Here is a 12,956-nt window from a genome sequence, read left to right on the forward strand (position 1 = left end):
ACTCCCTCCTGATTTTTATACCCCTCTGCCAAGGTGGAAAATTTCCCTCTAGGTCCCTGTATCAAATCTAAATGCCAAATCTCCGGAGGGCGTGTGAGGAGGAGGCCCATGTTGACCCAGCTTTGCTGCAATAGGTTAAACGCAAAAGTGGGAGCCAAGTGGGGAGGACGGGAGAGATGAAGTGACTGACTGAGGTCAGGACCACAGGGGTGTCATTTTGGGCAAAGCCTTGATGCTCTGGTCGAAGTTTCCACTTCTCTGTATGCTGGAAATAGCCAGCTGTGCCCCTTTGCTGTTAAAAACCAGCACTGGTCCCCCGGCCAGTGGCCGGGCAGAAGTGGGCAAGGAGACGGAACAGAATGAGGACCCTCCCTGCTGGCCCAGGAGACCGTGTTATCAAGAACCCTGACTTCAGAGTCAGGGTGTTATCTTCGCTCAGATGAGGTTGGTTTCTGAGTTCTCGGGTCCTTCACTCTCATGCCCTATAGGTCTTTCTCGGACAAACCCTTCAGCCATCCCAGAGGGGGTCCTTGCCCAGTGGACACTAGAGCTTTCTGGCTCCTGGAGCTCCATTTCAGTGTCTTTTCACTATCTTTGCTCTTCACCACCCAACCCACTCTTCTGGCCACATCCTGGACTTGCCATCGCCCAGAGCAGTCCCCCATCTGACATTCTAAAGCCTGAGGTCTCTGGCACTACGCCCTATCTTTCCAGCTCTTTGCTCTCTGCCCACTCTCTCACCTCATCATGTTCTCCAAAGCCTGGGCACCTCCCTCTTCTCCCAGTTTTTCACCTCCCTCCTGGTGTCATTTGCTTCCCCGTTAAGCCCATTTGGCTATGGCCACTCTCTGCCAGTAACAAAAGCAACGCTGCTCGTCTTTCCACTTCCAACCCCACTCGTGGACCTGGCCAACCAAAGGTCTGCTTTGGTCCCACTTCCTGACGGCTGGGCAAGGCCAGAGAACTGCTCACAGACCCCGCACGTGGGCAGGAGGACAAAGCCGAGAGCCCATCCTGGCTGAGTCCTTCATGGTGCTCAGCAATTCGCCCATCCCTCATTTTCAGATCAGTCCCATCCCTCGTTCTCCTAGCAACACTGTCAACATTTCAGCCCCTGCTGCCATCTTTCCCAACAGCGATGACCCCGCTTCTTATTTCATTGGAAAAAAAAAATTAACAATCAGCTCTTAACTTCCTCACTCAGAACCTAACCTACCTGTACTGCTACTTCCTTCCTCGCATCTCGAATACAAACCAGACCTTCCTTCCATCGCAGGTGAGTCCACAACTTCACGCACATTTCTTCCATACCTCCCTCAATGTTTCCCACATTCATTATTTCTCTCTCTCTCTACTGACTTCACCTCGTAGCCTGTTAACCTACTCAGGTGTTTTCTATCTTAAGAAAGCGCCTACATACACACTATTGATATTATGTACTGACACCATGTAGAAAAAAGAGATAACTAATGAGAACCTATTATTTTGCACACCTGAGCCCAACAGCCAACTAGTTTTTATTAGTAACAATTATTTATTAATAAAACATAACCCTGAAAGCTAATGTATTGAATATTGATAATGTATCAGGCACTGTATTGGGAACTTCCCATGTGCCATGTCATTTAGCCCTCTGCCTCCCTTTATAAGGAAACAAAGGAGACGAGGACTTGCCCACCTTCCCTCTGACCCCTTCACCCATCCGCAAATGCAATCGTGAAGGAAAGCCCGGCCTCCGTGAGCTTGCCCCCACGGCTGCCCCAGGCACCCTTGGCTTCGTCCTAAACGAGGTGCCATCTCAACCATTACGGCATCCCGAACCTTTCCGAAGTGTCCTACCTCTGGCTCTCTGGATGCCACCTCCCAGTATTTGACCTCCGACCCTTGTTAACAGGCGTCCTCTGCTTTGACCTCACCCAGGGCCCTTTCCACCCAGCCCGGGGCCCCCCAACCCTAGCCCCTCACTCAGGCAGAAGCATTGCTTTGACCACGGCAACAAAGGGCTCCTGGGAAGAATCTCAACATGCCTGGACCGTCACCATCAGCTCCCTCCAGTCAGCACCAAAAACGCACGAACGGTGCCAAGCGGGGAAGGAAGGAGAGAGAAGATGCTCGGAGATGGACGGAGACACGTCACGGCCTCTGAGCAGGGCAGTGTGTTTGTTGCCTGGCTATGCTGCATCAAACCTGACTCCGGCCCTTCTTCAAAACCAGTCCTCCAAAGATCCAGACGCTGCCCTGGCAGGAAAGGCGGGCCCTCCTTCCGAGTTCCTGGGAGCATTAGCTCATCAGCGCCTGCTTGCTCCCCACCATGAGATGAATCCGCTCACAGGAAGCTAAGGGGAGCAGCGGCGCAAACAGAAACTCCAGGCATCTCGGCGGTTAGAACACATCTCCCTCCTGCTGCTCGGATGGTCCCTCTTAGGAAAAACAACCTCAACTGGTTCGGCCTCAGCTTCCCTCCGAGCTTGATTTCAGCTCCCGGTCCTTTCCCCATCCTTCCCACGCCCCCTTCTCCGTTCTCCACGCTGTCCCCCGTCTCCCATTCCTGTGCGCTAGCTCTTGTCCTGGGTTCAACATTCCCAGGGTTGGAAACACCAAGCAGCGATGCAGGCGCCAACAGGGAAAGTGTGGGCTGGAATCGAGAATGATCTGACCACAGGCCAAGAGGTCCTTTTGGGGAGGAGCGACCCAGATTTCACTAGACGTCTTTGGGTGAAAATTCCACGAAGAGTTTGTGGAAGCATACATTTCAACATTGAAGCTGCCTATATATTCCAGAATCCTTGAAAATGGGTACCTGAACCTGTATTTGTACATTCTACATCTCTGCTGTCACCAGTCTAAGGCGCCTTTGCATACATGACTAAAGATCTCCATCTCTTGTTCTCGCCTCCCCTCCTTAGTCTCAAATCCAGTAAAAACCCTTGATTTCCCTAAACCTCGTGTTGGTGTCTTTCCTATCGCCTTGGCAGCAAACACCCTGGCTTCATAATAATAACCATTTAGCGCTTTAGCATTGAGCTGTAATTACAGGAATGCACTGGAAGGCTGATGTCAAGTAAGCTTTCCTCCCCCAAGCACATTGGCAAGGGCTCTGGTTGGGTTTTGAGCGAAGACCCTCTCCGGAAGCCTCGCAGGAAAAGGGTCAGCCCCCATGGAGGGAGGCGAGACGCCGGTGGTCTGCATTTCAAGGCCAGCGCTGAGCCTGCCCGTTCGTGCTGCACACTGCCAGCGAAAAACACAGACTTCTTCCCTCCGAAGCAAAGAATCCTCAGCGTCCTTCAGAATCATGTCTCAAAGAGGACAGAGGTAAAAGAAGCGAGAAAGTCTTCCTTCCTCTTTGGAAGGCTTCGAGCAGGAAGGGAGGAACGGGGCTGGGAAGCAGGAAAGGTCCAGGACTCGGCTGGAAGCAGACCGCCCAGCTTCATGAATTGCTCAAGGGTGGTTCCTGGTGCCGGCTGCTCTGGGTTCCAGCTCAGATTCTGCCCAAGGCCCTTCCAGCCTCAGGGAGAAGGAGGTGACAGGCGCCTCTCTTCTGAGACGTGATGAAAGGTATGAGTCACGAGAAGTGGGCGGGAAGTTAGCCCCAGGGTCAGGGGCCCTGAGCATCGGCAGCTGGATGAAGACGCAGGAAGAGGAGGGGGGAATCCCCACGGGAAAAAAAAAATTGTCTCCAGTTGCCTTCCTTCCAGCCCACTCAGATATTTCAGAGATGTGCCAGACGCAGAGCGGGCAAGCCTGAGAACCAAGGAGCTGTCTGCCGATAAGCACCAAGTAGGGTTACCCTGTGTCTCATGCCAGTCTCCATGAGGGGCTAGCAAAGGAGCCGAGGCAGCCTGGATGGGGATAAGGAGGCTACGGCAATAAGCTAGCTTTGATGTGGCCACACCGCATCACGTCAGAGTTAGAGGAGATCCTGGAAACCACTGATTTGTGGATAAGCAAACCAAGGCCCAGAGAGGGCATGGGGTTTGTCCAAGACCCACAGCTCCTTAAGTTTCGGCAAGACTTTGCTTGGTCCCCAAGCCAAACACAGAAACGCTGGTACGTGAGCCCAAAGACCAGCTCGAGTGGGGACACTCCCCTCGGAGCAGACCTCCACCACTTCACCTGGCGGTCACAGGCTGGACACAGGGGACCCTATGACCTTCTCATCCACCTGCCTGTTGTCTTGTCCCAGCTGAGACTCAGCACCTGTTAATCCTAAGAAATTCAAGTGTGATGGACAGTGTTTCAATCAAATAGCATGAGACATGTGAATCTTCTACTTTTTATAGAAAGGGAAATGGAACCCAGAGCTGATGTAAACACGGTACCTTCTACCTCAAGGTCTTTAAAAACAAGCAATAGGAAAACCATCTGTGATCCATGTAAGCGATAGAACATTATTCTGTGCTAAACGGAAGTGAAGTGCCAAGCCATGGAAAAGATGTGGAGCAACACCCGTTACTAATTGAAAGAAGCCAATCTGAAAAGGCTACACACTGTAGGGTTCTAACTGTACGGCATTCGGGAAAAGGCACAAGTAGAGACAGTAAAGGATCAGGGGTGGCCAGGGGTTAGGGAGGGGGAGGGAGGCATAGGCAGAGCTCAGAGGACTTTTAGGCCATGGAAAGACTGAAGGCAGGAGGAGGAGGGGACGGCAGAGGATGAGACGGTCGGATGGCGTCAGCAACTCTATGGACATGAGTCTGAGCAAACTCCAGGAGTTGGTGACGGACAGAGAAGCCCAGCATGCTGCAGTCCCTGGGGTCACAAAGAGTCGGACGCGACTGAGCGACTGAACTGAACTGAAATTGTTCTGCATGACACTATAATGGTAGATACACGTCATTATACATTTGTCTGAACGCATACGATGTACGTCACCAAGAGCAAACCCTGTTGTGAACGACGACTTTAGGTGATGGCTATGTGTCGATGTAGGTTCATCAGATCAGATCAGTCGCTCAGTCGTGTCCGACTCTTTGCAACCCCATGAATCGCAACACGCCAGGCCTCCCTGTCCATCACCAACTCCCGGAGTTCACTGAGACTCATGTCCATCGAGTCAGTGATGCCATCCAGCCATCTCATCCTCTGTCGTCCCCTTCTCCTCCTGCCCCCAATCCCTCCCAGCATCAGAGTCTTTTCCAATGAGTCAACTCTTCGCATGAGGTGGCCAAAGTACTGGAGTTTCAGCTTTAGCATCATTCCTTCCAAAGAAATCCCAGGGCTGATCTCCTTTAGAATGGACTGGTTGGATCTCCTTGCAGTCCAAGGGACTTTCAAGAGTCTTCTCCAACACCACAGTTCAAAAGCATCAATTCTTCAGCGCTCAGCCTTCTTTACAGTCCAACTCTCACATCCATACATGACCACAGGAAAAACCATAGCCTTGACTAGACGAACCTTTGTTGGCAAAGTAATGTCTCTGCTTTTGAATATGCTGTCTAGGTTGGTCATAACTTTCCTTCCAAGGAGTAAGCGTCTTTTAATTTCATGGCTGCAGTCACCATCTGCAGTGATTTTGGAGCCTCCCAAAATAAAGTCTGACACTGTTTCCACTGTTTCCCCGTCTATTTCCCATGAAGTCATGGGACTGGATGCCATGATCTTAGTTTTCTGAATGTTGAGCTTTAAGCCAAATTTTTCACTCTCCACGTTCACCTTCATCAAGAGGCTTTTTAGTTCCTTTTCACTTTCTGCCATAAGGGTGGTGTCATCTGCATATCTGAGGTTATTGATATTTCTCCCAGCAATCTTGATTCCAGCTTGTGTTTCTTCCAGTCCAGCATTTCTCATGATGTACTCTGCATATAAGTTAAATAAGCAGGGTGACAATATACAGCCTTGACAAACTCCTTTTCCTATTTGGAACCAGTCTGTTGTTCCATGTCCAGTTCTAACTGTTGCTTCCTGACCTGCATACAAATTTCTCAAGAGGCAGATCAGGTGGTCTGGTATTCCCATCTCTTTCAGAATTTTCCACAGTTTATTGTGATCCACACAGTCAAAGGCTTTGGCATAGTCAATAAAACAGAAATAGATATTTTTCTGGAACTCTCTTGCTTTTTCCATGATTCAGCGGATGTTGGCAATTTGATCTTTGGTTCCTCTGCCTTTTCTAAAACCAGCTTGAACATCAGGAAGTTCACAGTTCACATATTGCTGAAGCCTGGCTTGGAGATTTTGAGCATTACTTTACTAGCGGATGAGATGAGGGCAATTGTGTGGTAGTTTGAGCATTCTTTGGCATTGCCTTTCTTTGGGATTGGAATGAACACTGACCTTTTCCAGTCCTGTGGCCACTGCTGAGTTTTCCAAATTTGCTGGCATACTGAGTGTAGCACTTTCACAGCATCATCTTTCAGGATTTGGAATAGCTCAACTGGAATTCCATCACCTCCACTAGCTTTGTTCGTAGTGATGCTTTCTAAGGCCCACTTGACTTCACATTCCAGGATGTCTGGCTCTAGGTCAATGATCACACCATCGTGATTATCTGGGTCGGGAAGATCTTTTTGTACAGTTCTTCTGTGTATTCTTGTCACCTCTTCTTAATATCTTCTGCTTCTGTTAGGTCCATACCATTTCCGTCCTTTATCGAGCCCATCTTTGCATGAAATGTTCCTTTGGTATCTCTGATTTTCTTGAAGAGATCTCTAGTCTTTCCCATTCTGTTGTTTTCCTCTATTTCTTTGCATTGATCACTGAAGAAGGCTTTCTTATCTCTTCTTGCTATTCTTTGGAACTCTGCATTCAGATGTTTATATCTTTCCTTTTCTCTTTTGCTTTCCGCTTCTCTTCTTTTCACAGCTATTTGTAAGGCCTCCCCAGACAGCCATTTTGCTTTTTTGCATTTCTTTTCCATCGGGATGGTCTTGATCCCTGTCTCCTGTACAATGTCACGAACCTCATTCCATAGCTCATCAGGCACTCTATCTATCAGATCTAGGCCTTTAAATCTATTTCTCACTTCCACTGTATAATCATAAGGGATTTGATTTAGGTCATACCTGAATGGTCTAGTGGTTTTCCCTACTTTCTTCAATTTAATTCTGAATTTGGCAATAAGGAGTTCATGGTCTGAGCCACAGTCAGCTTCTGGTCTTGTTTTTGCTGACTGTATAGAGCTTCTCCATCTTTGGCTGCAAAGAATATAATCAATCTGATTTCGGTGTTGACCATCTGGTGATGTCCATGTATAGAGCCTTCTTTTGTGTTGTTGGAAGAGGGTGTTTGTTATGACCAGTGCACTTTCTTGGCAAACTCTATTAGTCTTTGCCCTGCTTCATTCTGTATTCCAAAGCCAAATTTGCCTGTTACTTCAGGTGTTTCTTGACTTCCTACTTTTGCATTCCAGTCCCCTATAATGAAAAGGACATCTTTTTTGGGTGTTAGTTCTAAAAGGTCTTGTAGGTCTTCGTAGAACCATTCAACTTCAGCTTCTTCAGCCTTACTGGTTGGGGCATAGAGTTGGATTACTGTGATATTGAATGGTTTGCCTTGGAAACAAACAGAGATCATTCTGTCCTTTTTGAGATTGCATCCAAGTACTGCATTTCGGACTCTTTTGTTGACCATGATGGCCACTCCATTTCTTCTGAGGGATTCCTGCCCGCAGTAGTAGATATAATGGTCATCTGAGTTAAATTCACCCATTCCAGTCCATTTGAGTTCGCTGATTCCTAGAATGTCGACGTTCACTCTTGCCATCTCTTGTTTGACCACTTCCAATTTGCCTTGATTCATGGACCTGACACTCCAGGTTCCTATGCAATATTGCTCTTTTCCGCATCAGACATTGCTTCTATCACCAGTCACATCCACAGCTGGGTATTGTTTTTGCTTTGGCTCCATCCCTTAATTCTTTCTGGAGTTATTTCTCCATTGATCTCCACTAGCATATTGGGCACCTACTGACCTGGGGAGTTTCTCTTTCAGTATCCCATCATTTTGCCTTTTCATACTGTTCACGGGGTTCTCAAGGCAAGAATACTGAAGTGGTTTGCCATTCCCTTTCCACTGGACCACATTCTGTCAGATCTGTCCACCATGATCCGCCCATCTTGGGTCGCCCCACGAGCATCGCTTAGTTTCATTGAGTTAGACAAGGCTGTGGTACTAGTGTGATTAGATTGACAAGTTTTCTGTGAGTATGGTTTCAGTGTTTCTGCCCTCTGATGCCCTCTTGCAACACCTACCGTCTTACTTGGGTTTATCTTACCTTGGGCATGGGGTATCTCTTCACGGCTACTCCAGCAAAGTGCAGCCAATGCTCCTTACCTTGGACGAGGGGTATCTCCTCACCGCCGCCCTTCCTGACCTTCAACGTGGGATAGCTCCTCTAGGCCTGCCTGTGCCCGTGCAGCCAAGGCGTGGGGTTGGTCCTCCCGGCCACCGTCTCTGGGGTCAGGCATGGGGTATCTCCTCCCCACCACCACCCCTGACCTCGGACATGGGGTAACTCCTCTCGTCGCCGCCCCTGACCTCGGACATGGGGTATCTCCTCTCGGCTGCCTCCCCTGACCTCGGACGCGGGGTAACTCCTCTTGGCCGCCGCCCTTCGGGCATGGGGTCCTCCCAGCTTCTGCCCCTGACCTCGGACATGGGGTAGGTTCATCAGTTTCAACAAAAGTACCACTCTGGCAGGAGATGTGGATACTGCGGGCGGCTGTGCATCTGTGGAGGTACAAGGGGTCTTTGGGAAATCTCTGGACCTTCCTCTCAGTTTTGCTATGAACCTAAAATTACTCACAAAAAAATAGTCTTAAAAAAAAAACTATAGTAACAAGAATCCAATTCCATTCAACCAACATTTAATTGAGTTGCTAATTTCACCAAAAGAATTTTTTTCTCCCCACTGTTTGCTATTTTCAGCTTTCATGATTTTCTGCTTCCTATTATATTTTGTGGGAATACCAGGGAAAAGAGCAAGAGGCCTCTGGCTCTAGGAGAGTGTTCTCAAACCGCAGTGCACACGTTTCCACACTCCTCCGGCATTCTCGTTTAAAAAGCAGATTTTTAAACCCTACCTCTGGCCCTCTAACTCAGAACCCCTAAGGGTCAAGCCAGGCTTCCCAGGTGGCTCAGTGTAAAGAATCTATCTGCCAATGCAGGAGACATGGGTTCAATCCCTGGGTCAGAAGATCCCCTGGGGGAGGGCAGGGCAACCCACACTCCAGCATTCTTACTGGAGGATCCCAAGGACAGAGGAGCCTGGTGGGCTACAGTCCAGGAGGCCACAAAAGAGTCAGACACCACTGAGAGACTAAATAACAACACAAAAGGCCGGGGAATGTGCATTTTCACAACTTCTCCAGGTGATCATCATGGATGCTAACCTTCAAAAAGAACTGCCTGCCTGGTACCTGGAGCAGGAAGAAGCCTCTGGGAAGAAGTCTGCCAGCTGGACCTCTGTGGCCTCAGGTTATAATTGAAGATTGATGGGGAAAGACAGGTGAAGAACCACAGACAACAGGCGAAGAGCAGGAGGCATGGAGCTGACGCTCCCCTCTCGGGAGAGTCTTCAGACCTGACAACACGGCTTCCCTGTGGCTTCCCCCTCCTGCATGTGAGCTTCTGCCTCAGGATCGTTCATGACCGCCTCCCCAGCCCCTGGCCCAGGATAAATGCTCAACGTCGTGGTTGGTGTTTGGTCACTCAGTAGTGTCCAACTCTTTCATTAAAGGAAAAGACATCAGATTTGTGACCCCATGGACTGTAGCCCGCCAGGGACCTTGGTCCATGGGCTTCTCCAGGCAAGAATACTGGAGTGCGTTGCCATTTCCTCCTCCAGGGGATCTTCCCAATGTAGGGATTGAACGTGCATCTCCTGCATCGCAGGTAGATTCTTTACCTCTGAGACACCTGGGGAAGCCCAGATACTCAATACATTAATGCTGAACAGATGAATCAATCTTGTCCAGGAGAAGAAGCAGGTAAAGACACAAGCAAAAGTCTCCCCAAATGATTGAATCTTCCCCTCCATTTAAAGGTGCAGCTCTCCCCGGAGGCCCCACTCCCCGGAGGCCCCACTATGAGGGAGAATGAAGCTTGGACACGATACATCAGCTGCTCAGGAGAATGTGACCCCTTCTGGAAACCAGGACTATTCTGTATCCAGAAGTCTCAGCTTGCTCAGGGTGGTGGTGTGAGCACTGCTCAGTTTCCAGGATACTGAAACTAAAGCTGCTAAACACATAGCGAGGTCTCAGAGGGGAAGAATGTGGAGGAAAATGTGTCTGATGGGGGCTGAGCCCGGTGAGGCTGCCACACTGGCTTCCCCAACCCCTGCAGCGAGTGGCAGAAATCAAGTGATGCCTGGGGCACATTGGCTCAGTGGTAAAGAATCCACCTGCCAAGAAAGAGCCAGGGGTTCAGTCCCTGGGTGGGGAAGATCCCCTGGAGGAAGACATGACAACCCACTCCAGTGTTCTTGCCTGGAGAATCCCATGGACAGAGGAGCCTGGAGGGCTACGGTCCATGGGGTCATGGGGTCACAAAGGGTCAGACACGACTGAAAGACTGAGCGTACACGCACGGGGCCTGCAGAAATCTGCTGCTCTCCCCCTAATACCTGCCACTTCCCCACATTTCAGAGTGTTTTTGCCTGCTATCCTCTAAAATAATGCATCTTTGACTTTTTCCTGCTCTTTGAAATCGCAAATGCTCCTGGAATTGCTGTAACCAGATTCACGCTAGGATGCATATTACTTCAGTTTGTTAGGGCTGCTGTGATAAATACCACAGGCTCAGTGGCTGCGCGGCAGGTGGATTCTCTACAGTCTGAGCCACCAGGGAAGCCCTTCCACCACATTCATGTCACTGCGGTGTTTGGAGATGCTGCTTTTTCCCGCTGCGTGTGGCCCTCAGGGAAGATGGGCAGGCTGGCCCCCTCACCCCTGCATAATGTGACTCTGCAGAATTTGGAGGCTGGTCTGCTAACTCCCTCTTTCAAAGCCCTCAGTTGCCCCGATAACTTGCTGCCAGATTGAACCTCCTCCGAGCCTAGTGCGCAATGCTGCTTTTGCTCTTGGGGCGCCTTGGAGATATTTCCCAGTGGCGACAAGGGTAAGCATCCTGTCACCTTTAACACACTCTGACCTCCCACGGCATCAGGCCAACCTGGGCTCTGTTACCTGTTGCGTCACCTACCACCTGCACAGCCTTGGGCGGATGACTTGACCTGTGCCTCAGTTTCCTCCTCTTCAGGGAGGTAGTGGTGACTGTCCGTGTTATCTAACGATTAGACAACATATGTAAAACATGTGCCTGCGTAAGGAAGGCTGGGCGCTACCCACCGTGCATATGCGTGGCTCCTGCAGCCCTCTGCGTGTACAGATAGCAACAGCTCCCTCACATCTATGCTGTGCCATTATTTGGAGATATTAAAAAGTGTGCGCCTGATGGTGGTCCTGTGATTGAGGGTCCACCTGCCAATACAGGAGACACAATCCTGTATTGTGTCTGTGTATTGTGTATTCAATCCCTGCTCCGGTAAGATCCCACATGCCCCGGAGCAACTAACCTGTGAGCCACAACTATTGACGCCCACACGTCAGAGCCTGTGCTCTGCGACAAGGCACTGCAGCGAGAGGCCCCGACACCCCGCAAGGAGAGAACACCCCCACGCAGCAACCACGACCCAGCGCGGCCAAAAGCACACACACACAGATGTGCCCAACTGAGCTGCACGCTCGTGGCCGTGATCTGGGTCAGCCTCCTTCCTTGTGCCCTTCTCCATGAAAGCCCCAGATGTTAAGGTTTTATGGTTAAGAATTAAAAGGTAAACATTTCCGTATGCAAGGAAAGTATGATGTGTATTTTCAATTTAAAAACCAGGTATAAGGAATGAAAATTCAGGCTTCCCAGCTGCTCAGTGGTGGAGAGCCTGCCTGCCAATGCAGGAGATGCAGTGGGTGAGGGTTTGATCCCTCAGTCGGGAAGATTCCCCTGGAGGAGGGCATGGCAACCCGCTCCAGTATTCTTGCCTGCAGAATTCCACGGACAGAGGAGCCTGCCAGGCTACTGTCCATGGCGTCTCGGGGAGTCGGACATGGCTGAGCAACTGAACCCAGCACACCATGAAAGTCAGGGACCGACCCCACCTCCGTAGTCCGTACTCTCCCTTCAAGCCCCAAACATTCTATTCTGGATAAATCCGTACTGTGAGTCGCTTTAGGGGAAAATCCTCCAGTAAAGATTAGGGGGTCACTGTCCACCGGGGTCATGGGGGATCGTGCCTCAGGACACAAGGACCTAGGGCATCACAGCTTGAGGCCCAGGGCGTGCTGATTCCCGTGGCCCCACGCAACCCCGAGCTCCACGTCTTAAGCAAGCGAAGCCAGGCCCTCTGCGCCTGACCAGTGGGGACTTTGGAAACCCCACACTCAAGAGTGAAGAGTTAGCCCAGCCTCGTGCAGAGGGATTTCTCTGTAATCCGCACACGTGTCCCGGGGATCAGGCCCTGGGAGGTGCCTCCATTCCCGGGGATGGCTCAGACCCCTGGCCCACAGCCCGCCGAACTCCCCAAGCCCTCTCGCTCAAGTTGACCTCAAATTTAATTAAAAGAAGAGAGATGTTGTTAATTAAGATGGTCCTCTGCAGGGCCATCACCCGGGAGCAGGGAGAAGAGCGAGGAGATAAACATCTCGTCGTGATGCAGAAAGCTGGAGGAGCCTCCCTGAGCCTCACCTGTGAAAACAAGCCTGGATGCCGCAAGCACGCAGGCGCAAAGCGTGGGCTTCGCGGGAGCCGGGGCCCCGCCTGTGGGTAGCGGGGCCGCAGAAGCTGCACAGGTTGCTCCCCAAACAGTCTCCAGGAGAGGCAGGCCCCCACGGTCCCCAGGGCACCAAAAAGGCCCTGCCGGCCGCTCCGTCTCCTCTCCATCTTCTCGGCCAAAAGGCCTGCCAGCAACTCCCCACAAGCTGGTGTGAGTTAGTAACCAAAGTCTGAGAAGGATTTAAAGA

The sequence above is a fragment of the Bos grunniens genome, chromosome 19, assembly GCF_055505025.1.
Source record: "Bos grunniens cultivar Pamir isolate PY7600 chromosome 19, Bosgru_T2T1.0, whole genome shotgun sequence".
NCBI lineage: Eukaryota > Metazoa > Chordata > Mammalia > Artiodactyla > Bovidae > Bos > Bos grunniens.